Raw genomic sequence first — 25,396 nt, 5'->3', positions numbered from 1 at the left:
AATATCAGGGGAAAATTGTATGAAAATAATCATACAAATCAACATGGGTTTGGAAATTGAAGAGGAGAAAGACTTTTTAGAGATAATAAAATCAAGAATGAAGAGATTAATACATAGTCTTAAAACACTGTTGTACAAGTTAGTTGCATACTAAGATAAAGGTGACTATGTTTCAGATGTGCTTTTTGAATAACCCCAGCAAAGATTAAAATCAAATAGGAATACAATGCGATAAGAAAAGATTAGCTGAGCCATAGCGTGTTCCATCATTGCTGAAGGATGTGGTAGATCACAGTTAATCTGATGGGGAGAATTGGAAACATTGATTTCCAGATTCTATCATTCGAAAGAGGAGTGGGGTTCAACAGGAAGTGCAAGCCCTCAATTTACTACTGGCTTGTTTGGCACTGAAACACTGCTAGAGTGCTAGCATGCCCGACATGCCGGTCCAACTCCTCAAACCCTCCACCAAACTGACCATCACAATTACATTAAATAGTCAACTATACAAGAAGAAGTACCATAACCATATTGTTTTGTGAAGAGGACATTGCCCCAACTCACGGTCAGGACTAAGATTTCATGGATAAGATTAATAACAGATTTAGCCACTTTGGATCAGAGCTTTGCTGTTGGTCCAAAGTTGTTGAAGAGAGGACACCAGAGAGACTAAAAGGCTGCTCTGGGGAATGGTGTCATGAATTATAGGCTATAGCTGCATGTGAAAGACGGTTAATGGTTTAGTTTTCTTAAGGGGAGAATGGCACATGGTGATCTATGATGAAGGACAATGGTAAAGTGTAATGCAAGGTCATGATAGGGGTGATCAAAGTTGCAGGAGGGTTTATGGAAGTCATCACAATCAAGGAGATCACGTATGTCTTCACTGGAGAGACACAAACTAATTCTGATGGGACAAGCCTGAAAGTTGCTTTTTGGAACAGTGCACAAGGCAAGAGGGAAAAGGTCCAAGTAATGTTTCAGAACATCTGCTATTTCAGTAAGAATGCTGTCAGAGTCAGAAAGATCGTTAGAGTGGAGAGATTAATCAAGGTCGCATATTGTATAGGAGAAGCTGTTCCATACAATTTATTATGAGATACAAAGCAGTATGTTAATTGATGTTTTACAGCTGAATGGTTGAACTAGGAACATTGTTTTTTTTAGAGTTGCATGGTACATTAAGCTTTTTATTTAATGAGGTTTATATAGCACAAACTTGACCTGAAGGTATCGGGTATCAGAGCGCTTTACACGAGCACCACTTGCTTTACTTGAGGACACATTAATTTTTGTTAGGCACAGGGAGATTAAGTGATTTGCCCAGAATCACAGGATGTTGCACGTCCTTGCCGAGACTCGAACCTGGTTCCCCAGATTTGAGGTCAACCGCCCTAGCCTTTAGGCCAACTCCTCTCCCCCAACTTTGTTAATGAACAGGTACATGCGGAATGGGGTTTTTGTTATGAATAGTTGTATCTGTCTTTTATTGTTGTACAACTGTGTCTGGAATGATAAACTGGTAAATTTAGAATGATATTTTACTATTGAACGGTTATATGTAGAATGTATATTATTTTTGGACAGATATATCTCAACCCCTATTTCATTTTGAATGGTTGCTTCTGGAATTGTGACTTACTGCTGAACAATTGACTTTAGAACAACATTTTATTGGTGAACAGTTGCATCAGGAATGGTGTTTTATTGCGTAAGATCTTCATCTTGCATGATATTTCATTATTTAACAGTATATTTGGGATGTTGTTTGCAATTTGACAGAATATCTGCAGTGTTGGCTCATTTTTATTCTTTCTATCTAGAATAGTGCTTTAATGTTCTTATCTTTAGTGTTTTTTATGATGGAACATCTGTGTCTTAAAACATGCTTCATAGTTAAATAATGGCTAAGTTACTGCTTGATTTAATTGAAAACCTAGAGTGCCATTTGGTTGTTGAACAGTTGAGTCTGCAATGGTGTTTTATTTTGGAACAACAGAACATTGACTGTTGTTTTAATACTGAACAATTCAGTTTGAATGGTGATTTAGAATTGTAGAGGTGTGTTCAGAGTAATGCTTCATATGACTGGTTGTACTTGAAGCAGCGTTTATTATTAAGCAGATGAACTTGAACAATTTTTTACTGTTGAAAAGCTGTATCTGCGAACACATTTTATTGATGAGAAGGTGTATATATAATGGGTTTTAGTAGTTGGATTTATCCAAAACATATTATGTTGTGAAGTATAGCTTTCTATAATTATTTGTACACTGATGACTGTGCCTCCAAGTCATTGTCCAACATTTTATCTATATGAATGTTATATTGTATTATGGTTCTTTGTAGAATTTTTCTCATTGTTAATTGTTTCTTCAGTGGTATTTAATTGTTTGGGACTTGTATAAGGAAAGAGATTTATTATTTACTTTAATATGTGACAGTCTTTTTTACTAAAATAATTCATGGAATGATGTATTATTGTTCAACAATGGTGTCTGAAATGGTAATTATTGTTGATTAGTTGTACATAGATTAGTTCACTCATAGCTTAGTTCACTAATGCCACAAGTAATGCAACTGGGATGGAATATTATTGTTCACGAAATAAACTATAATTTTTCATTGTTTTGAAAATTCCGATATTGACCAATAGTTTCTATATTTATATTATTATGTTGAACAGTTGTATCTGGAATGGTGTTTTATTGGTTATCAGATTATGAAGAACATATTCTATTGTCTTAGCTTGTTTCTAGAATTGTATTAAAGCTGGACAGTGGTGTATAGAAACTATTTACAGGTGACTACTTGCATCTGAACTTGCATTTTATTGTCTAACATTAAATCTAGAACAATGCTTTGGTGGTAATTGTTTTTTACCTGGAAAACTGCTTAATTGCTAATGGTGTGCTTTGAGAGTGTACTTTTATGATTGAATCGTATTTCATTATTCATTGTATATGTATGGAATATTTATTTTTATTGCTCATACTTATCTGGAGTGTATTTTTACCTAAGTGTAGACCTGATTTTTTTTCTAGATTGGTTTTTTCCGAGGTTGTATTGATTTTTTTTCTGGATTGGGTTTATCTAGAAGTTGTGCATTCATTGTTGTTGTAATGGAATTTTATAATCCATAATTTGAATGTAGAATATGTCTTACTGTTGATGTTTTTCTTTGAGGAAATGGTCATTATTAATCAGCTGTTTGTGAAATTGTGTCAAAGTAAATCTGTATCTAGAATACCAATTTTTAGCTATTTATGTAAGTCATTAAATGATGTTTAACTCCACATGATTTAAGTCTGTTTTAATGTTCTTTTCTTGGATATCTGTGCGTCAGATGACTCTCATGTTTCATCTGACTTCGGCTCGTACTTACACTCAGCATTCCAGTTTCATACAACATTTTACACTCATTCATCATCTCACAAAGCTTGTATTTTGGTGCCATCAATTTTAATAATTGACTTTTCAGGCAATGAGTGAGTGGAGGCTTTGCCAGCACTGAGAGCCACTCCCATGAACTTAAAGACAACTTAGAGACAATGCGGGTGTGTCAGGGATGATGGCCTGGTGTGTATACAGACATATGGATGCATACATAAAGGTAGCACAAAAGACACCATTTTTTGTGGATACACTTCTGAAGTTGTTGGTCCAGCTATTTGTGGAGTGTGGATTGTTAGTCAGCCAAGCAAGGGTTTCAGGAGTCATGGCGTTGAAAGAATTTCCCTTTGCAGGCATCATCCTGCTGCTGGTTCTACGTCTTCACATGGCAGGTAAGAATGGTTAACTGGTTAACTTGCCTCTACAAGTAAAGTAGTACATTACTTGCCAACAACAACTGTAAATTCTGACAATTAAACTTAGCCTCTTATTCTTTCATGGTGAATACAATTGGTGCCATTGAGCTGTGTACAGCCAACACCTGTAATTTCAGAGCTTTGACAGTTTGATGATTGTCAGCACAATCAAAGAGTCCACTTATCATATCTTTATTTAAATAACTGCAGAGATGATCAAACACTGTAAGACTGTATCTGAGGTCCCAGTAGGGTTCATATTGTAGGGATTTGAGAAAATCAATTAATATAATTTTGTGGAGTGCTACAATATTACCACAAATTGAAAACAAAATAAAAGAAATGTCTCTAAATGATAGTGTTGAATGCATCTTCGTGACCATTTTGGATGTAAGGGAGCATTACATACTAAAAGAATAGTGTTAAAAACCTGGCTTTAAACAACAGCTGCTAACGTTCTGTTAATTTGCATTGTTCATGTGCTTCTGCAATGGAATTTTTATACCCAAAAAATACAATTATGAGACGTGTTATAAAGTTGGAACATAGATATACTATGTATATAATGTGTGGAGCATCTGTTAAATGCTATCACAAAGTAAACATCCTCAAAGCTCTACACGACGAGCATACCTGAACCCTCGCCTCGCTTCCACGTGCCTGCCAGACAACTCTGCACTGCCCAACTCACCCTAGCCTCTGTCCCCAGGATCCACAAGACCAAAAATGGAGAAAGTTAGCTCTCCTACCTCTCTGCCAAGACCTGGAACTCCCTGCCCCTGCACCTCAGGTAATCCGTGTCGCTTACCCAATTCAATAATGACATCAAGACCTGGCTCTTTGAATGATCCTCCACCCAGTGTGACCAGCAGCCCCCCCAGCAACTTGAGACCCTCACGGGTGCGTAGCAGCACTATACAAGCCCCTCATTGATTGATTGAGATTAGTAGACAACGGTCGAGAAGGAAGGTCATCTGGCAGCAGGATGTTCATACTCAAGTTCTTATAAAGCAGAGGAAGGTTCCGTATGGTCGGGCGTCACACCTCTACTCTATGACACTCTATGACACTCAACTCTACGAAACAAATCTCCACTCTACAATTCTTTACTCCACTCTAAACCCCTCTACTCTACACTCCTCCACTCTATTGACACTCTATGACACTCCACTCTATGAAACACACTTCGTCTCTACAATGCTCTATTCCACTCTATGGCAGTCCACTCTTCAACACTCTACTCCACTCTAAGCCCCTCTACTCTTCACCCCTCCACGTAATGACACTCAACTCTACAAAACCCACCTTCATTCTACAAAACTCTACTTTACTCTAAGCCCCTCCACTCTACACCCCTCCAGTCTATGACACTCCACATTATGAAACACACCTCCTCGCTACAATGCTCTACTCCACTCTATGGCAGTCCACTCTACAACACTATACTCCACTCTAAGTCCCTCTATGTCCATTCACTCTGTGCCCCTCCACTCTATGAAACACACCTCTTCTCTACAATTTTCAACTCCACTCTATGCTCCTCCACTCTATGACACTCTATGCCCTTCCACTCAGTGCCACTCAACTCTACTCCACTCCACTATACTACCCGCTATGTCCCTTCACTCTGTGTCCCGCCACGCTACACCTCTCCACTCTAAGACACTCTATGACTCTACAGTCTATGAAACCTACCTCCACTCTACAGTACTCTACTTCACTCTAAGTCCCCCTATACCCTATGGCACTCTATGACACTCAAGTCTACGAAACACACCTTCACTCTACAACACTGTATTCCACTCTATGTCCCACCATTCCACACCTCTCCACTCTATGACACTCTATGACACTCCACTCTACGAAACACACCTCCTCTCTACAATGCTCTACTCCCCTCTAAGACCCTCTACTCTACACTCCTCCACTCTATGACACTCTATGACACTCTATGACACTCTACTCTTCGAAACACACTTCCACTCTACAATTCTCTACTCCACTCTAAGCCCCTCTACTCTACACTCCTCCACTATATGACACTCAATGACACTCCACTCTATGAAACACACCTCCACTCTGCAATTCTCTACTCCACTCTAAGCCCCTCTGCTCTATACCCTTCCACTCTATAACACTGTCTGACATTCAACTCCACGAAACCCACCTTCACTCTACAATACTCTACTTCACTCTAAGCCCCTCTACTCTACACTCCTCCACTCTATGACACTATACCACCCTCTATGTCCCTTCACTCTATGTCTGGCCCCTCTACACCTCTCCACTCTATAATGCTGTACTCTACTCTGAGCCCCTCCACTCTATGCCCTGCACTTTATGCCAAAACAACAGTTGATGGACAAAATGCAGAATAATGTCATACATTCACCCCAGTACAGAGATCTGGGCCTAAATCCATCATTTTTTTGCTCACCATGCCGTTCCAGTTTGAACCCAGCCTTATGCAAATCAGTATTGACCCTGTGCCTCATGGGAACAGTCCAGCCCGAATTGCCAAGCCAGATCCTCCCTGGACTAGAAACAAGCATCCTAGGACCGGTTTCGGGGTTTCAACCCTCTTCAGCCAGGATAGCTTGATTCCAGTGGCATGGAGAGCACGGGACCCACATCTGGGCATACCCTTCCCACTCGGGGTGACAAATGCAAAAACAACAGTTGATGGACAGAATGCAGAACAATGTCATACATTCACTGCAGTACAGAGATCTGGGCCTAAATCCATCGTTCTTTTGCTCACCATGCTGTTCCAGTTTGAACCCAGCCTTATGCAAATCAGTCTTGACCCTGTGCCTCATGGGAACAGTCCAGCCCGAAGTGCCAAGCCAGGTCCTCCCTGGGCTGGAAACAAGCATCCTAGGAACGGTTTCGGGGTTTCACCCCTCTTCAGCCAGGATAGCTTGATTCCAGTGGCATGGAGAGCACGGGACCCACGTCTGGGCATACCCTTCCCACTCAGGGTGACAAATGAAAAAACAACAGTTGATGGACAGAATGCAGAACAATGTCATACATTCACCCCAGTACAGAGATCTGGGCCTAAATCCATCGTTTTTTTGCTCACCATGCCGTTCCAGTTTGGACCCAGCCTTATGCAAATCAGACTTGACCCTGTGCATCATGGGAACAATCCAGCCCGAATTGCCAAGCAAGGTCCTCCCTGGACTGGAAACAAGCATTCTAGGACCGGTTTCGGGGTTTCACCCCTCTTCAGCCAGGATAGCTTGATTCCAGTGGCATGGAGAGCACGGGACCCACGTCTGGGCATACCCTTCCCACTCGGGGTGACAAATGCAAAAACAACAGTTGGACAGAATGCATAACAAAGTCATTCATTCACCCCAGTATAGAGATCTGGGCCTAAATCCATCGTTTTTTTGCTCACCATGCCGTTCCAGTTTGAACCCAGCCTTATGCAAATCAGTCTTGACCCTGTGCCTCATGGGAACAGTCTAGCCCGAATTGCCAAGCCAGGTCCTCCCTGGACTGGAAACAACCATCCTAGGACCGGTTTCGGGGTTTCACCCCTCTTCAGCCAGGATAGCTTGATTACAGTGGCATGGAGAGCACGGGACCCACGTCTGGGCATACCCTTACCACTCGGGGTGACAAATGCAAAAACAACAGTTGATGGACAGAATGCAGAATGCAGAATGCCCAGACGTGGGTCCCGTGCTCACTATGCCACTGGAGTCAAGCTATCCTGGCTGAAGAAGGGTGAAACCCCGAAACCGGTCCTAGGATGCTTGATTCCGGTCCAGGGAAGACATGGCTTCGCAGTTCGGGCTGGACTGTTCCCATGAGGCGCAGGGTCAAGACTGATTTGCATATGGCCATGTCTGAATGGGGTGGCGTGGTGAGCAAAATAACGATGGATTAAACCCAGATCTGTGACTGTGGGGGAATGTTTTGCCAATGTGCAACATTCCGTCCATCATCTTGTGTATTTTGCTGTTCGCCCTATGTGGGAAGGGTCTGCCCAGACGTGGGTCCCGTGCTCACTATGCCACTGGAGTCAAGCTATCCTGGCTGAAGAGGGGTGAAACCACAAAACCGGTCGTAGGATGCCTGATTCCGGTCCAGGGAAGACATGGCTTGGCAGTTCGGGCTGGACTGTTCCCATGAGGCGAAGGGTCAAGACTGATTTGCATATGGCCATGTCTGAACTGGGGTGGCGTGGTGAGCAAAATAACGATGGAATAAACCCAGATCTTTGATTGGGGGTGAATGTTTTGCCAATGTGCAACATTCCGTCCATCATCTTGTGTGTTTTGCTGTTCGCCCTATGTGGGAAGGGTATGCCCAGACGTGGGTCCCATGCTCACTATGCCACTGGAGTCAAGCTATCCTGGCTGAAGAGGGGTGAAAACCCGAAACCAGTCCTAGGATGCTTGATTCCGGTCCAGGGAAGACATCGCTTGGCAGTTCGGGCTGGACTGTTCCCATGAGGCGCAGGGTCAAGACTGATTTGCATATGGCCATATCTCAACTGGGGAGGCGTAGTGAGCAAAATAACGATGGATTAAACCCAGATCTGTGACTGGGGGTGAATGTTTTGCCAATGTGCAACATTCCGTCCATCATCTTGTGTGTTTTGCTGTTCGCCCTATGTGGGAAGGGTATGCCCAGACGTGGGTCCCGTGCTCACTATGCCACTGGAGTCAAGCTATCCTGGCTGAAGAGGGGTGAAACCCCAAAACCGGTCCTAGGATGCTTGATTCCAGTCCAGGGAAGACATGGCTTGGCAGTTCGGGCTGGACTTTTCCCATGAGGCGCAGGGTCAAGACTGATTTGCATATGGCAATGTCTGAACTGGGGTGGCGTGGTGAGCAAAATAACGATGGATTAAACCCAGATCTGTGACTGGGGGTGAATGTTTTGCCAATGTGCAACATTCCGTCCATCATCTTGTGTGTTTTGCTGTTCGCCCTATGTGGGAAGGGTATGCCCAGACGTGGCTCCCGTGCTCACTATGCCACTGGAGTCAAGCTATTCTGGCTGAAGAGGGGTGAAACCCCGAAACCGGTCCTAGGATGCTTGATTCTGGTCCAGGGAAGACATGGCTTGGCAGTTCGGGCTGGACTGTTCCCATGAGGCGCAGGGTCAAGACTGATTTGCATATGGCCATGTCTGAATGGGATGGCGTGGTGAGCAAAATAACGATGGATTAAACCCAGATCTGTGACTGTGGGGGAATGTTTTGCCAATGTGCAACATTCCGTCCATCATCTTGTGTGTTTTGCTGTTCGCCCTATGTGGGAAGGGTCTGCCCAGACGTGGGTCCCGTACTCACTATGCCACTGGAGTCAAGCTATCCTGGCTGAAGAGGGGTGAAACCACAAAACCGGTCGTAGGATGCTTGATTCCGGTCCAGGGAAGACATGGCTTGGCAGTTCGGGCTGGACTGTTCCCATGAGGCGAAGGGTCAAGACTGATTTGCATATGGCCATGTCTGAACTGGGGTGGCGTGGTGAGCAAAATAACGATGGAATAAACCCAGATCTTTGATTGGGGGTGAATGTTTTGCCAATGTGCAACATTCCGTCCATCATCTTGTGTGTTTTGCTGTTCGCCCTATGTGGGAAGGGTATGCCCAGACGTGGGTCCCGTGCTCACTATGCCACTGGAGTCAAGCTATCCTGGCTGAAGAGGGGTGAAAACCCGAAACCAGTCCTAGGATGCTTGATTCCGGTCCAGGGAAGACATCGCTTGGCAGTTCGGGCTGGACTGTTCCCATGAGGCGCAGGGTCAAGACTGATTTGCATATGGCCATGTCTCAACTGGGGAGGCGTAGTGAGCAAAATAACGATGGATTAAACCCAGATCTGTGACTGGGGGTGAATGTTTTGCCAATGTGCAACATTCCGTTCATCATCTTGTGTGTTTTGCTGTTCGACCTATGTGGGAAGGGTATGCCCAGACGTGGCTCCCGTGCTCACTATGCCACTGGAGTCAAGCTATTCTGGCTGAAGAGGGGTGAAACCCCGAAACCGGTCCTAGGATGCTTGATTCTGGTCCAGGGAAGACATGGCTTGGCAGTTCGGGCTAGACTGTTCCCATGAGGCGCAGGGTCAAGACTGATTTGCATATGGCCATGTCTGAACTGGGGTGGCGTGGTGAGCAAAATAACGATGGATTAAACCTAGATCTGTGACTGGGGGTGAATGTTTTGCCAATGTGCAACATTCCGTCCATCATCTTGTGTGTTTTGCTGCACTTCATACCACCCGTCTCTACCGACGCCCATTCTATGCCCCCCCACTTGGACACTCTACTCTACCACACTTCACTGTACAACACTCCACTCTACTCTACGCCACTTTAGTGTACGACACTCCACTGTATGACACTCTGTTCCATGCTCCACCACTCCACTTTAGGACACTCTACTCCACTCAAAGCTACTGTATTCTACGGAACTCTATGCCTCTCATTCTACTCCACTACACTCTACACCACCAAACACCACTTCACTCTACACCACTGCACCATACTCCACTCTTTACCGACGCCACTTTGCTAAACTCTACTCCACACCAACCAATGCCACACCATTCTATGCCACTCTACTCAATATCAAACCACCCTACTCCACTCTATGCTCCTACGACACTCTACATCCCCTTCACTTTACAACACTACTTCACTCTATGCCACACCACTATACAACACTCTACTCCACTCTATGACAAAATACTCTACTCTACGGCACTCCATTCTATGCCAGTCCACACTATGACACCCCACTGTACTCCACTCTATGCCACTACAACACTCTACTCCAGTCCACCCAACTCCACTGTATGACACTACTTCACTCTACACCACACCACACCACTATACCACACTCTACTTCACTCTACGACAGAGTACGCTACTTTATGCCACTCTCCTTTACACCACTAACTTTTAACCATATTGAACAGACACCATCCTGGTGAACAACATGGCTAAAACACATTGGCAAAGACAATAGCTCTCACAGAGGCAAGACCTATCGACTTCACTAATGCTCCTTTATTCTTTGTTGAACCCCGGAGAAAGAAGCCCGTGGCATGTAGCCTGGGATTAAATACCACCTCTCTTCCAAACTCAAATTACACTGTCTGCATTATTGCTGTTCCTGGCAAAGCGCCCTGCTAGTCAAGCCAGGTACATTCCTTGCATACTTGTCCCTTCCCCCCTTGATCAGTCCAGGCTCTGCTCCCTGGGGGGTGCTGTCCACAAAGGACGTTGACCCAGCATATTCACCACCCCTTCTGGAAGGGGGTCAGACCAACGGGCATAATCAAGCCTACTGTAAATATGTACAGGGGAGGACCAAATTATGTGGCAGGGTTGAGTAAATTATACATCAAGGAAAGGGGCAATTATGAAGCATAGAGCGGTCCATTTTGTGACAGTATTGCTTTAGTTTGTCATTTTTACACACATTATTTACTTATTAGTAGCAGTTTACCAACCAACTATAGCAGTAACTAACAGACCAATGATCAGTCAACCTTTGCAAAGGGCCTCCCACTTTGCAGCAACACGTGTGGCAGCATTTTTGGTAACTTTTATTCAATTTAAGCTAGAAGCAAATTATTTTGTATTAACCTTCCCTATATGCCATGGGCATAGTCTGCTGTTCATGAATCACTGGGAGTCCACTCTGAGCCCAAGAGCTCACCAAAAAGAGACTGCGCATGCGCAGGCAGAGATCTCTGACTTTCCACGGATCTGATTCAAAGTGCAGTGGCAGGAAAAGCACAGAAACATGTAGTTATTCTTCGCAACCTGCCCTGTGCACACAGTCTTGTAAATTCGGTACACACTTAAAATGTCAGAGGATTCCAGATATTGAGTAAAAACACCTAACTCTGGTGCAGTTGTGTTTTCAACATGTTACTGAGTCGATAAAGACTAGAATCTTAATAACGTATGGACACTTATTGAGTTATTTAAGTGTGCACTGTATCTGAGTTTCTACAATCCACCAACTTCTTGGAGTAAGCTATGCGACTTCAACATCACTATTTTCCTGATATTCAGGTTAAGTACAATATTGAGTTTTTTATTTTTTGTATTTGAATTAAATAAAATGTTTCAGAATTCTGTATTTGTTTGATTATACTTGTTTCTGTTTGTTGGGCATTGTTTTGAGGCTCAAATATTGGTGATTGCTTAGGTCTGAGTCCCCGGCTTCCAGGAGTGGTTTAGTGGGGGTCCACAGAAGTCAGAAGCTTAAGAAACAGTGCTCTAGGTGAATAAAGAAAAATTGTGCTAGACTGAGCCCTCTTGAGGAAGGATGGAGAACTGCAGCTCTTACTTGATCTGCTCTTTAGTCGAAGAAAGAACAACAATTGTAGTGTTCTCTGCCTCATTGAAGGTCTAAGAATTGCAGCTATACAGCTCTCTGTCTTCAACAGGAAGGGTGGAAACCTTCAACTGTGAAGTACCAGAGAGAACTCCAGCAGTACTCTGCTGCCCTCCAGAGGCAGCATGGAGAAGTGTAGCCTTAGTCTTCTCTGCATTCTAATGGGAGGAAGAAATCATTGCACTCAAGTCCCGCTCTGTTACCTAGTGGATGGAGGGAAAACTGCAACTTGGCCAGGCACTGAATACTAAGTGGAAAGCTGCAGCTATTTTATGATCCCTAGTGTAGTGGAAAGAGGAAACACCATTGTTCTACAACCACCAAGTCCCTATTAGAAAGAAGCAACCACTACAGACACGCCAGCCTCTGCCCTCTAGTGGCAAGACATAGTGGCATAACAAAACGTGAGAGGGGGCCCTGGAGCTCGGGGCTACCCCGCACTGTAGGGCTATTGTTAGATCACCTGTAAGACATAGAGCATCGTTGGAGTTTTTTTAAATAACTTTTGTGCAGGGCTTGTGAGCAGAGGAAGCAGAAAGAAAAGCTGCTCAGCCAGGTACTGCCCTCTAGAGGGACCTCTACAGATACAACATGATCATCTCTGTAATGGAAGTAGGAAGGTCTGTGTTACGATGGTAGGTATTTACATGTGCACCTTGTTGGACTCCATACAGGGTGTCATCACCAATCTGTTATTGTCATCAGCTGCACGTTCTGGAATGTTCCAGGTCATTTGCTGGGATTGACAAGAGAGGAGGTTCACTCAAGGTGTGCCTTGTCACCCTCTCGTAGCGTGATGGAGCATGAACTTACAATAAATAAGGACTCGTAATACAGATTAATGTGGCGTCGTCTTTACAGACTGCAGCTGAGGCTTTCTTTGCCTCTAGTGCTCTCACACAGCCTCTCTTGTGCAAAGAGCTAAGCAACAGAAGGACATAAGAAGCTAAGACAAAATTCATGAAATTCCTAAAACTCTGTGATTTCAGGTAACTTTTTGAGGCATGCATGGATAATGTGCAAAAAACTCTTGAGATACCAGCTGGAGATCGGATCGCATAGAACGGTGAACAACCTTTACAACGCAACTGTTACAACGCACTACACTTACAACAACATTTTTACAGCGCAACATCCACTACAACGCATTCCATTACATAGCATGACACTACAACGCATGTTTAAAAACTACCTTTACAACGCATTCCATTACATCGCATACTACCTTTACAACGCATACCATTACAACGCAATCCAACACTTACCCTACTGTTGCACCCCCTGGAGTTAGAATAGTAATTTTTACCCCTATACTATGCGTTGTAATGGTATGCGTTGTAAAGGTAGTATACGATGTAATGGAATGCGTTGTAAAGGTAGTTTTTAAACATGCGTTGTAGTGTCATGCTATGTAATGGAATGCGTTGTAGTGGATGTTGCGTTGTAAAACATGCGTTGTAAGTGCATGTGTTGTAAAAGTGTGCGTTGTAACGACATACATCCGCATAGAACATGCCTTGAAGAGAGATATTTACTGTGTGAACCAGTCTCCTGATGGTATTTTGTGAAACCTTTTTTGTGAGGGACGTGCTAAGCACAAAAAGTGAAGCACAATACCTGTAAGTCAGATTTCGCTATAAAAGAATATTTTCTTTTTATAATTTCTTCAAACTACGCCACTTAGCATAGCCCTTTGGCCTCTATTTTGTTCACATTAGGAGTTTTGTTAAATGTTGTTGGAGCCTGCACATCTGCTCTTTCTGGTCACAGGTTCGAGCCCACCTACAAAAATGTAATTTTCTCATAGGCGCTAGAAGTAGGGTTATGAGGGGGTGCCCCAGCATCCCCAAAATACACAATGTGGGATTTCAGAAGATGAGTGAGCAATAAAAATGCCTTTAAATATTGGTTGAATCTTGAATTTACTGTGCATTTAAAGCTAGAGGTCAAATTTCAGGCCCTGCCTGCTCACAGAATGGTGCTTATGCTTTCAAAATGGAGATTGTTTTTTACTTTTCCTTCCCTGACTGTAAAGTGAAGTATGTAACAACATTGCTGGGGTACAGGGACTGTGAAAGGAAAGACTGTAGTATGTCTTCTAAAACAACACAAGTTAAATATCTGTAAATTAACTGTACAAATATTTCAAAATATATCAGCAGTTAGGAAAGGACAAGTGAAGAACAACTTTTGTAATTCTGATGTATGACGGAAATAATTTTTTGATTAGGATTAAAACAAATTAGCACACTTTCCTTGCTCATTTCCTTGGTCATGGGCACAGGATTAAAATTTGCTGAGACCCAAATTTCACACATGTTCGTAGGTGCGCTGTATAGTTTTATCAGGAACTGTATGCCTGTGGAAATGTAGTGCCCATTTCAATGGAAAATGTGCTGTCTGTAAATGCCAGTGTGCTGCCACACAATGTGTTAATAATATATTTTCAGTCAGTGTCCCCCACAGCCCCAGCCCCAGAATGCACTGCCAGCTACATACCACACCATCACCACGCTGCTGCTGAATAGGCGTGGCTCATTTATCTATAATTGCTCTTTGTGACATGCTTGGGTTTTTCATTAACCCTAGAACTTCTGTGATGTAACACTGATGGCAGCCCCCACCCTAAAAATTGTTCCAGCTCCCCTGAATGTTCTAATCATGACTTCTTATCTCCACAGTTGGACAAACCACACAAGATGCCACAGCTGCATCTGCCAGTAAGTCAAGTATCTTATGCCTTTCATTTCTTTACATTTATGCTTCTTTTAGACACATTTCTTGAAGTCTTAACAAACACTTCTAGATGCTGGGTGCCTGAACACCTTCCCTCCATTTCTAACTCCTCAAAGCAAGCCAGTCATCACATATCTCAGCATTCAGATTCCAGCGACTTGTACCTTCCTGCTTCTCTATCACCCACCCACTTGCTCTCATAATTAGAAACTGCACTAGACCAATCAGCGCCCTCCAAACATAACTTTAAAGAAACACACTTTATCCTACTCCAAATGCCACCAAATATTTATTATGTTTAAGAATCATCCATCTGAGGTTGCACCACCTAAAAAAAGACACACCCTCCAATGCAGGTCTGTGCCCCCAGACCTGTAACACCAAGATGGGGTAAGCCTAACTCCGGTGACTCGCAGCCTCTCCCCCCTCTTTAATGTAATAATAGAATAGGTCTCCACTCCAAGTCTGCCTAGTAGTAGCCCATTCTTATGTTTAGTATTCTGTGGTCTTTTGCTGCACCCACTTGTGCCTGGGTAGAGCCCTCAAGCCCAGAAATGACTAGATCAAAGTAATGAAGGGGTGCTACTGACACTAATTTCAAAATAGCATAATGTTGTCTATATAGTTTCCTCTCATAGGTGCAAAGCACCAGGCAAAGTAGACATCTAGTCCAGTTATATGTTGTGTGTTTTGTAAGTTATGCACCTTATGCTATCATGAGTGTATACATTGTCCGTGCCTAAGTAACATAAACGCTTGTTGGCAGTAAAGTAGAACGGTACAACAACTGCTTTTGATGTCAGATGCAGTCATTGTCCGTGTTCTAGATCAGAACAAATACTCCTCTTGGCAGCCATAGGAGGAGAGGCGAGAGGTGCATTACTCAGCCAACACATGTTTCGCCCCTCTAATGCACACAGAATTGGAGCTTCCTCAGGGCTGCAACGTTAATCAACAGAACATATATAAGATAAAAAATTGTCTTTTCAAGTATTAAAATCATCACTCCCAAACAGTGGCCACACTAGTGTCACTGGAATTGTACTAATCAACTTATATAATTGTCTCATTTACGAGATAGTGCAGAAAGCATGAGATAAGCTTTTTCTGGATCTGAAAACAAAATGTTAAAAAAAACGTACTGATCATAGTTAGAAATGGAGAGCAATTAATTTCTAAATGAAAAATGCGGTAGATGCTTGAGTAAAGTTTTCTACAAGAACTAAATTCCCCCAGAGTACTGAACCCAGAAGGAGTTTCTGTATAGTAACCCCTTTCACAGTACTGGAGGGGATCTAGCACTGAAATGAGGGCAGTGGGTAAATGCACTATAAGCTCAGGTTTGAGTGAGCAGTAACGATAGCTGCGTGATTATGGAAGATGGTAACTGCGGGTATTATACAAATTATTATATAAAACAGGGTATTATAAAATTATTATGCAAAAACAGGTTTGAATCAAATTCATTGGGTTAAATGGCAGACTGTGGAAAACCGTGATTGGTTCTCCGATAAAGGGGTTGGTGGTCCCAAACAAGGTTTGGCAAGATATGGAGAGGGGTTGAGTTTTGGGGTTAGGGATATACAAAGAAATTTGTCTAGTTAGACCTACAGCCAGTCTTACTTTGGGGCTATAGTTAGAATGTTGTTTTATTTTCAAGAATATGGGGGACAATGAAACTTCTAAAGATAAAGGTGATGAGAAGACACGAGAAGGAAGGTCTAGTTAATGTCTGTGAGAGAAGCCCCTAAATTGACACCGCTTTAGGAGATAAGCAAACGTCTATTGTTTTTACCTGTCTCAAAGCTAAATGAGATACAAGAATGGTGATATAGGGTTATCATTTTTGACCCTGTAGAGAAATCTTGGATACTGGATGCAGTGATTACAGACAAGATCTGGGTCCTAATTTATTATTATAAGGCAAATGTACCAGTGGTGAGGCACACACCTGTAGGGAATAGTAAAATTAATTTACCTCAATTCTCTCGAAAAGAAAAGCCTTAAAACATAAAAGAATTCCATTAATGGCCTAGCAGATTACTCAGATTTTGAATTACCTATAAGAGATTAGATAGTCAAGGCCATAATAATCAGAGAAAGCCGAGTCGTGGACAGGTTACTTTGCACTAAATGGTCACCATGTGGTCTGGAAGCCAATACGGTGAAAGTGACAATAAAAGATTACTTCGAGACAGGAGATTGCCCGGAGTAAGTGCAGAGCATTCTTGTCACAGTGACAGGATGGGGCATGCTTTAATCTACTTCTGTATAAGTATATTGGGGGGAGAAGAAAAAAAACAAGGTTGAAGAACACTAGACCGCCCTCTCTCTTAAATGACCAGGAACCGACTCGCCAGTGTCTAGTGGTGCGACCACTGCACCATCCTCTATCTTTAATGACCAGGAACGACCCTCCTTTCCTTAGTGGCTCTGAATGGCAATTTTCCTTTAAAGACCAGGAAAAGACCAACCTGTTCCTGACCTGAGCTCTGGACTGCCCTCTGTATTTAATGACCAGGAAAGGACCGACTATCCCTAGTGTCACAAACTCTGCACCACCCTCTCCCTTTAATGACAAGAAACAGACCCGCCTGTCTCTAGGGGCACGACTTCTGCACCACCCTCTCTCTTTGACCAGTAAAGGACACTCCTGTCCCTAGGGGCAAAACCTCTGCACCACCCTCTCTCTTTAATGGAAAGGAATGGACCCGCCTGTCACTAGCCCTGGGGCCCTGTAATCCCTCCATTTCAAGCAACCAGATAAAGTCCATGCAAATCCATCAGGAATAATAATCTCTCCTGCAAACAGTGGCCAGGAGCTCATGACACCCTCCCAGTCTAAGGGCCAGCACTGGACCAGCCTGACCCTAGTGACACATATAACTCAGCATCCCCTTATCGAATTACCATGGCACTCCATGCTGATAAGTAGCCATATAAAGAGTATGAGCTAGACATTTCTGACACCCTTTCTCTATATCTAATGTCCAGCACTGGACCTACCAGCCCTTAGAGGTGATTGTGAGGGGGTAGTCAGTGTCACCCTTAGCTTTACTACTTGGAAAGAGCTGCCTATCTTCAGCAAACTAGACCTGACATAGACACTTGATTCAGTGCAAAGGAATCTCTCTATGCAAGTTAGTTTAGTATATAGACATCTCACTGCTGTCTCTGCTTGATATACCGTGTACTGCTAACTGATGAAAAATGCTCCCTGCAGTTGACTCTTCTCTAGCTTGACACCTATGTTCTCTCCTGCTGCAAGGGTCATATTGCTGGCGGTGCTCCCTTCTCTTAGATTTGCTCCAGCCAGATGGCAGTGGTCCAGTCTGGTACCTGTGGTCACCTTGGCTGATTGTGCTCCCTTCTGCTGCCCAGCCCCTCTGGCTGCTCGTTCTCTATTCTGCTGTGCTCCGGTCAGAGGGCTGTGGATCTGCTCTCTCTCCTTGGCTGTACTCCCTTCTGATGCCCACCCTCTTGTGCTCTATTTTGCTGTGCTCCAGTCAGACAGCTGTGGATTTGTCTCTCTCCTTGGCTGTGCTCCCTTCTGCAGCCTAACCTATTTTTCTTTATTTGGCTGTGTTCTAGTCAGATGGATGTGGTTCTGCTCACTCTCCTTGGTTGTGCTTCCTTCTGCTGTCCACCCTCTCGTGCTCTATTCTGCTGTGTTCCAGTCAGATGGCTGAGATTGTGCTCTCTTGTCCTGGCTGTACAACATGTTAGTGGCTTTGATCAAACTTGCTATTCATCAGCCTACATTTGTGTGTGTGATCCATCACGCTGTCTATGCTCCCTGATGCTCCTCCTCCTGCTTCCTGTGTGCCTTGCAGCAGGCTCTGTCCCATCTGGACATCTCTGCTCCCTGCTGTTACCTCAGTGACATTCTGCTGGTTGTGCTTCCTTCAGCTGGCTCCACTCCATTTAAACATCTATCCTCCCTTCATGTACCTGCGTGATTTACCAATGTTAGTGTTTCCTTCATTTGTCACTGCTTCAGCAGGCAGGCTGTGCTCCCTGCTGTTATCTTTACTTACTTCTGCTGAGCAGACCCTACCTGCTGCCTATGCTCTTTCTGGCTGCCTGCAGTCCCCTCAGACCATGCCGCTAGCTATCTATTATAACTTCACTTGTACTTGTATGCAATCGATCTCCCATCATGTCCCCTCCTTCTTCTTGGTGGTTTGTCCATTTAACTCACATCCAGCTTGTTGCCACTGGGGCTCAGCTTATGCATGCTGGAGGATTTTCCCTTTTAAAAGTGCTTTAAACATAATACTTCATAGATATAACCCCCTAAATGAGTCTTATTTTTTTGCATTAGCAACAGGAACACCAGCTGCCACAACAGCAGTAACAACTGCAGCAACAACAGTTGCCACAACAGCTGCCACTGCAACACCACCAACAACAGCAGCCACCACTGCAGCTACTACAGCAGTAAGAACAGATACAACAACAGCACCAACAACAGTTGACACTACAGCTTTCACTACAGCAGCAACAACAGCTGCTGCTACAGCTGCCACTTCAGATGCCACAACAACTGTCACTACAGCAGCAACAACAGTCGCCACAACAGCAGCCACAACAGCTGTCACTACAGCAGCAACAACAGTCACCACAACGGCCACCACAACAGCTGTCACTACAGCAGCAACAACAGTCGCCACAACAGCCGCCACAACAGCTGCCACTACAGCACCAACAACAGCGGCCACAAGAGCAGCAACAACAGATACAACGACAGCACCAACAACAGGTGATACTACAGCTGCCACTACAGTAGCAACAACAGCTGGTACAACAGGACCAACAACAGCACCAACTACAGCTACCACTACAGCACCAACAACAGTAGCTACCACTGCAGCCACAACAGCAATAACAGCAATAGCCACAACGGCCGCCACAGCAGCTGTCACTACAGCAGCAACAACAGTCGCCACAACGGCTGCCACAACAGCTGTCACTACAGCAGCAACAACAGTCGCCACAACAGCCGCCACTACAGCACCAACAACAGCAGCCACAAGAGCAGCAACAACAGATACAACGGCAGCAACAACAACAGGTGACACTACAGCTGCCACTACAGTAGCAACAACAGCTGGTACAACAGAACCAACAACAGCACCAACTACAGCTGCCACTACAGCAGCAACAACAGTTGCCACAACAGCTGCCACTACAGCACCAATAACAATAGCCACCACTGTAGCCACAACAGCAGTAACAACAAAAGCCACAACTGCAGCCACAACAGCAGCAACAACAGATACAACAATAGAACCAACAACAGTTGCCACAACAGCTTCCACTACAGCACCCACAACAGTAGCTACCACTGCAGCCACAACAGCAATAACAACAATAGCCACAACTGCAGCCACAACAGCACCACCAACAGATACAACAACAGCACCAACAACAGGTGACACTACAGCTGCCACTACAACAGCAACAACAGCTGGTACAACAGCAGCAACACCAGCAGCCACTACAGCTGCCACTACAGCAGCAACAACAGTTGCCACAACAGCTGCCACTACAGCACCAACAACAGCAGCCACAACAACAGTAACAATAGCCACAACTGCCGCCACAACAGCAGCAACAACAGATACAACAACGGCTAAAACAGGTGACACTACAGCTGCCACTACAGCAGCAACAACAGCAGCAACTACAGCAGGAGCAACAGCAGTCACAACTGTGGCCACCACTGCAGTCACTACAGCAGCAACAACAGGTACAACGACATCACCAACAACAGGTGACACTACAGCTGCCACTACAGCTGCCACTTCAGCTGCCACTACAGCAGCAACAACAGTCGCCACAATGGCCGCCACAACAGCTGTCACTACAGCAGCAACAACAGTCGCTACAACGGCTGCCACAACAGCTGTCACTACAGCAGCAACAACAGTCGCTACAACAGCTGCCACAACAGCTGTCACTACAGCAGCAACAACAGTCGCCACAACAGCCGCCACAACAGCTGCCACTACAGCACCAACAACAGCAGCCACAAGAGCAGCAACAACAGATACAACGGCAGCACCAACAACAGGTGACACTACAGCTGCCACTACAGTAGCAACAACAGCTGGTACAACAGAACCAACAACAGCACCAACTACAGCTGCTACTACAGCAGCAACAACAGTTGCCACAACAGCTGCCACTACAGCACCAATAACAATAGCCACCACTGTAGCCACAACAGCAGTAACAACAAAAGCCACAACTGCAGCAACAACAGATACAACAGTAGCACCAACAACAGTTGCCACAACAGCTTCCACTACAGCACCAACAACAGTAGCTACCACTGCAGCCACAACAGCAATAACAACAATAGCCACAACTGCAGCCACAACAGCACCACCAACAGATACAACAACAGCACCAACAACAGGTGACACTACAGCTGCCACTACAACAGCAACAACAGCTGGTACAACAGCAGCAACAACAGCAGCCACTACAGCTGCCACTACAGCAGCAACAACAGTTGCCACAACAGCTGCCACTACAGCACCAGCAACAGCAGCCACAACAACAGTAACAACAATAGCCACAACAGCCGCCACAACAGCAGCAACAACAGATACAACAACGGCTAAAACAGGTGACACTACAGCTGCCACTACAGCAGCAACAACAGCAGCAACTACAGCAGGAACAACAGCAGTCACAACTGTGGCCACCACTGCAGTCACTACAGCAGCAACAACAGGTACAACGACATCACCAACAACAGGTGACACTACAGCTGCCACTACAGCTACCACTTCAGCTGCCACAACAGCTGTCACTACAGCAGCAACAACAGTCGCCACAACGGCCGCCACAACAGCTGTCACTACAGCAGCAACAACAGTCGCTACAACGGCTGCCACAACAGCTGTCACTACAGCAGCAACAACAGTCGCCACAACGGCCACCACAACAGCTGCCACTACAGCACCAACAACAGCAGCCACAAGAGCAGCAACAACAGACACAACGACAGCACCAACAACAGGTGACACTACAGCTGCCACTACAGTAGCAACAACAGCTGGTACAACAGGACCAACAACAGCACCAACTACAGCTGCCACTACAGCAGCAACAACAGTTGCCACAACAGCTGCCACTACAGCACCAACAACAATAGCCACCACTGTAGCCACAACCGCAGTAACAACAAAAGCCACAACTGCAGCCACAACAGCAGCAACAACAGATACAACCTTAGCACCAACAACAGTTGCCACAACAGCTTCCACTACAGCACCAACAACAGTAGCTACCACTGCAGCCACAACAGCAATAACAACAATAGCCACAACTGCAGCCACAACAGCACCACCAACAGATACAACAACAGCACCAGCAACAGGTGACACTACAGCTGCCCCTACAACAGCAACAACAGCTGGTACAACAGCAGCAACAACAGCAGCCACTACAGCTGCCACTACAGCAGCAACAACAGTTGCCACAACAGCTGCCACTACAGCACCAACAACAGCAGCCACAACAACAGTAACAACAATAGCCACAACTGCCGCCACAACAGAAGCAACAACAGATACAACAACGGCTAAAACAGGTGACACTACAGCTGTCACTACAGCAGCAACAACAGCAGCAACTACAGCAGGAACAACAGGTGACACTACAGCTGCCACTACAGCTGCCACTTCAGCTGCCACAACAGCTGTCACTACAGCAGGAACAACATTCGCCACAACGGCCGCCACAACAGCTGTCACTACAGCAGCAACAACAGTCGCCACAACAGCCGCCACAACAGCTGCCACTACAGCACCAACAACAGCAGCCACAAGAGCAGCAACAACAGATACAACGGCAGCACCAACAACAGGTGACACTACAGCTGCCACGACAGTAGCTACAACAGCTGGTACAACAGAACCAACAACAGCACCAACTACAGCTGCTACTACAGCAGCAACAACAGTTGCCACAACAGCTGCCACTACAGCACCAATAACAATAGCCACCACTGTAGCCACAACAGCAGTAACAACAAAAGCCACAACTGCAGCCACAACAGCAGCAAAAACAGATACAACAGTAGCACCAACAACAGTTGCCACAACAGCTTCCACTACAGCACCAACAACAGTAGCTACCACTGCAGCCACAACAGCAATAACAACAATAGCCACAACTGCAGCCACAACAGCACCACCAACAGATACAACAACAGCACCAACAACAGGTGACACTACAGCTGCCACTACAACAGCAACAACAGCTGGTACAACAGCAGCAACAACAGCAGCCACTACAGCTGCCACTACAGCAGCAACAACAGTTGCCACAACAGCTGCCACTACAGCACCAACAACAGCAGCCACAACAACAGTAACAACAATAGCCACAACGGCCGCCACAACAGCAGCAACAACAGATACAACAACGGCTAAAACAGGTGACACTACAGCTGCCACTACAGCAGCAACAACAGCAGCAACTACAGCAGGAACAACAGCAGTCACAACTGTGGCCACCACTGCAGTCACTACAGCAGCAACAACAGGTACAACGACATCACCAACAACAGGTGACACTACAGCTGCCACTACAGCTACCACTTCAGCTGCCACAACAGCTGTCACTACAGCAGCAACAACAGTCGCCACAACGGCCGCCACAACAGCTGTCACTACAGCAGCAACAACAGTCGCTACAACGGCTGCCACAACAGCTGTCACTGCAGCAGCAACAACAGTCGCCACAACGGCCACCACAACAGCTGCCACTACAGCACCAACAACAGCAGCCACAAGAGCAGCAACAACAGACACAACGACAGCACCAACAACAGGTGACACTACAGCTGCCACTACAGTAGCAACAACAGCTGGTACAACAGGACCAACAACAGCACCAACTACAGCTGCCACTACAGCAGCAACAACAGTTGCCACAACAGCTGCCACTACAGCACCAACAACAATAGCCACCACTGTAGCCACAACAGCAGTAACAACAAAAGCCACAACTGCAGCCACAACAGCAGCAACAACAGATACAACAGTAGCACCAACAACAGTTGCCACAACAGCTTCCACTACAGCACCAACAACAGTAGCTACCACTGCAGCCACAACAGCAATAACAACAATAGCCACAACTGCAGCCACAACAGCACCACCAACAGATACAACAACAGCACCAACAACAGGTGACACTACAGCTGCCCCTACAACAGCAACAACAGCTGGTACAACAGCAGCAACAACAGCAGCCACTACAGCTGCCACTACAGCAGCAACAACAGTTGCCACAACAGCTGCCACTACAGCACCAACAACAGCAGCCACAACAACAGTAACAACAATAGCCACAACTGCCGCCACAACAAAAGCAACAACAGATACAACAACGGCTAAAACAGGTGACACTACAGCTGTCACTACAGCAGCAACAACAGCAGCAACTACAGCAGGAACAACAGGTGACACTACAGCTGCCACTACAGCTGCCACTTCAGCTGCCACAACAGCTGTCACTACAGCAGGAACAACATTTGCCACAACGGCCGCCACAACAGCTGTCACTACAGCAGCAACAACAGTCGCCACAACAGCCGCCACAACAGCTGCCACTACAGCACCAACAACAGCAGCCACAAGAGCAGCAACAACAGATACAACGGCAGCACCAACAACAGGTGACACTACAGCTGCCACTACAGTAGCAACAACAGCTGGTACAACAGGACCAACAACAGCACCAACTACAGCTGCCACTACAGCAGCAACAACAGTTGCCACAACAGCTGCCACTACAGCACCAATAACAATAGCCACCACTGTAGCCACAACAGCAGTAACAGCAAAAGCCACAACTGCAGCCACAACAGCAGCAACAACAGATACAACAGTAGCACCAACAACAGTTGCCACAACAGCTTCCACTACAGCACCAACAACAGTAGCTACCACTGCAGCCACAACAGCAATAACAACAATAGCCACAACTGCAGCCACAACAGCACCACCAACAGATACAACAACAGCACCAACAACAGGTGACACTACAGCTGCCACTACAACAGCAACAACAGCTGGTACAACAGCAGCAACAACAGCAGCCACTACAGCTGCCACTACAGCAGCAACAACAGTTGCCACAACAGCTGCCACTACAGCACCAACAACACCAGCCACAACAACAGTAACAACAATAGCCACAACTGCCGCCACAACAGCAGCAACAACAGATACAACAACGGCTAAAACAGGTGACACTACAGCTGCCACTACAGCAGCAACAACAGCAGCAACTACAGCAGGAACAACAGCAGTCACAACTGTGGCCACCACTGCAGTCACTACAGCAGCAACAACAGGTACAACGACATCACCAACAACAGGTGACACTACAGCTGCCACTACAGCTACCACTTCAGCTGCCACAACAGCTGTCACTACAGCAGCAA

At 45.4% G+C, this 25,396-nt stretch overlaps 3 pseudogenes; all 3 read left to right on the top strand.

The window, feature by feature from the left end:
- Positions 1-813: 813 nt before the first annotated feature.
- LOC146869721 (uncharacterized) lies at positions 814-20,266 on the top strand (annotated as a pseudogene).
- A 503-nt stretch (positions 20,267-20,769) lies between these two features.
- On the top strand, positions 20,770-22,834 carry LOC146869720 (uncharacterized; annotated as a pseudogene).
- A 396-nt stretch (positions 22,835-23,230) lies between these two features.
- On the top strand, positions 23,231-24,652 carry LOC146869719 (uncharacterized; annotated as a pseudogene).
- Positions 24,653-25,396: the final 744 nt, after the last annotated feature.

The sequence above is a fragment of the Triturus cristatus genome, chromosome 1_1 (assembly GCF_964204655.1).
Source record: "Triturus cristatus chromosome 1_1, aTriCri1.1, whole genome shotgun sequence".
Taxonomy (NCBI): Eukaryota; Metazoa; Chordata; class Amphibia; order Caudata; family Salamandridae; genus Triturus; species Triturus cristatus.
This window is presented reverse-complemented; position numbering and strand designations above follow the sequence as displayed.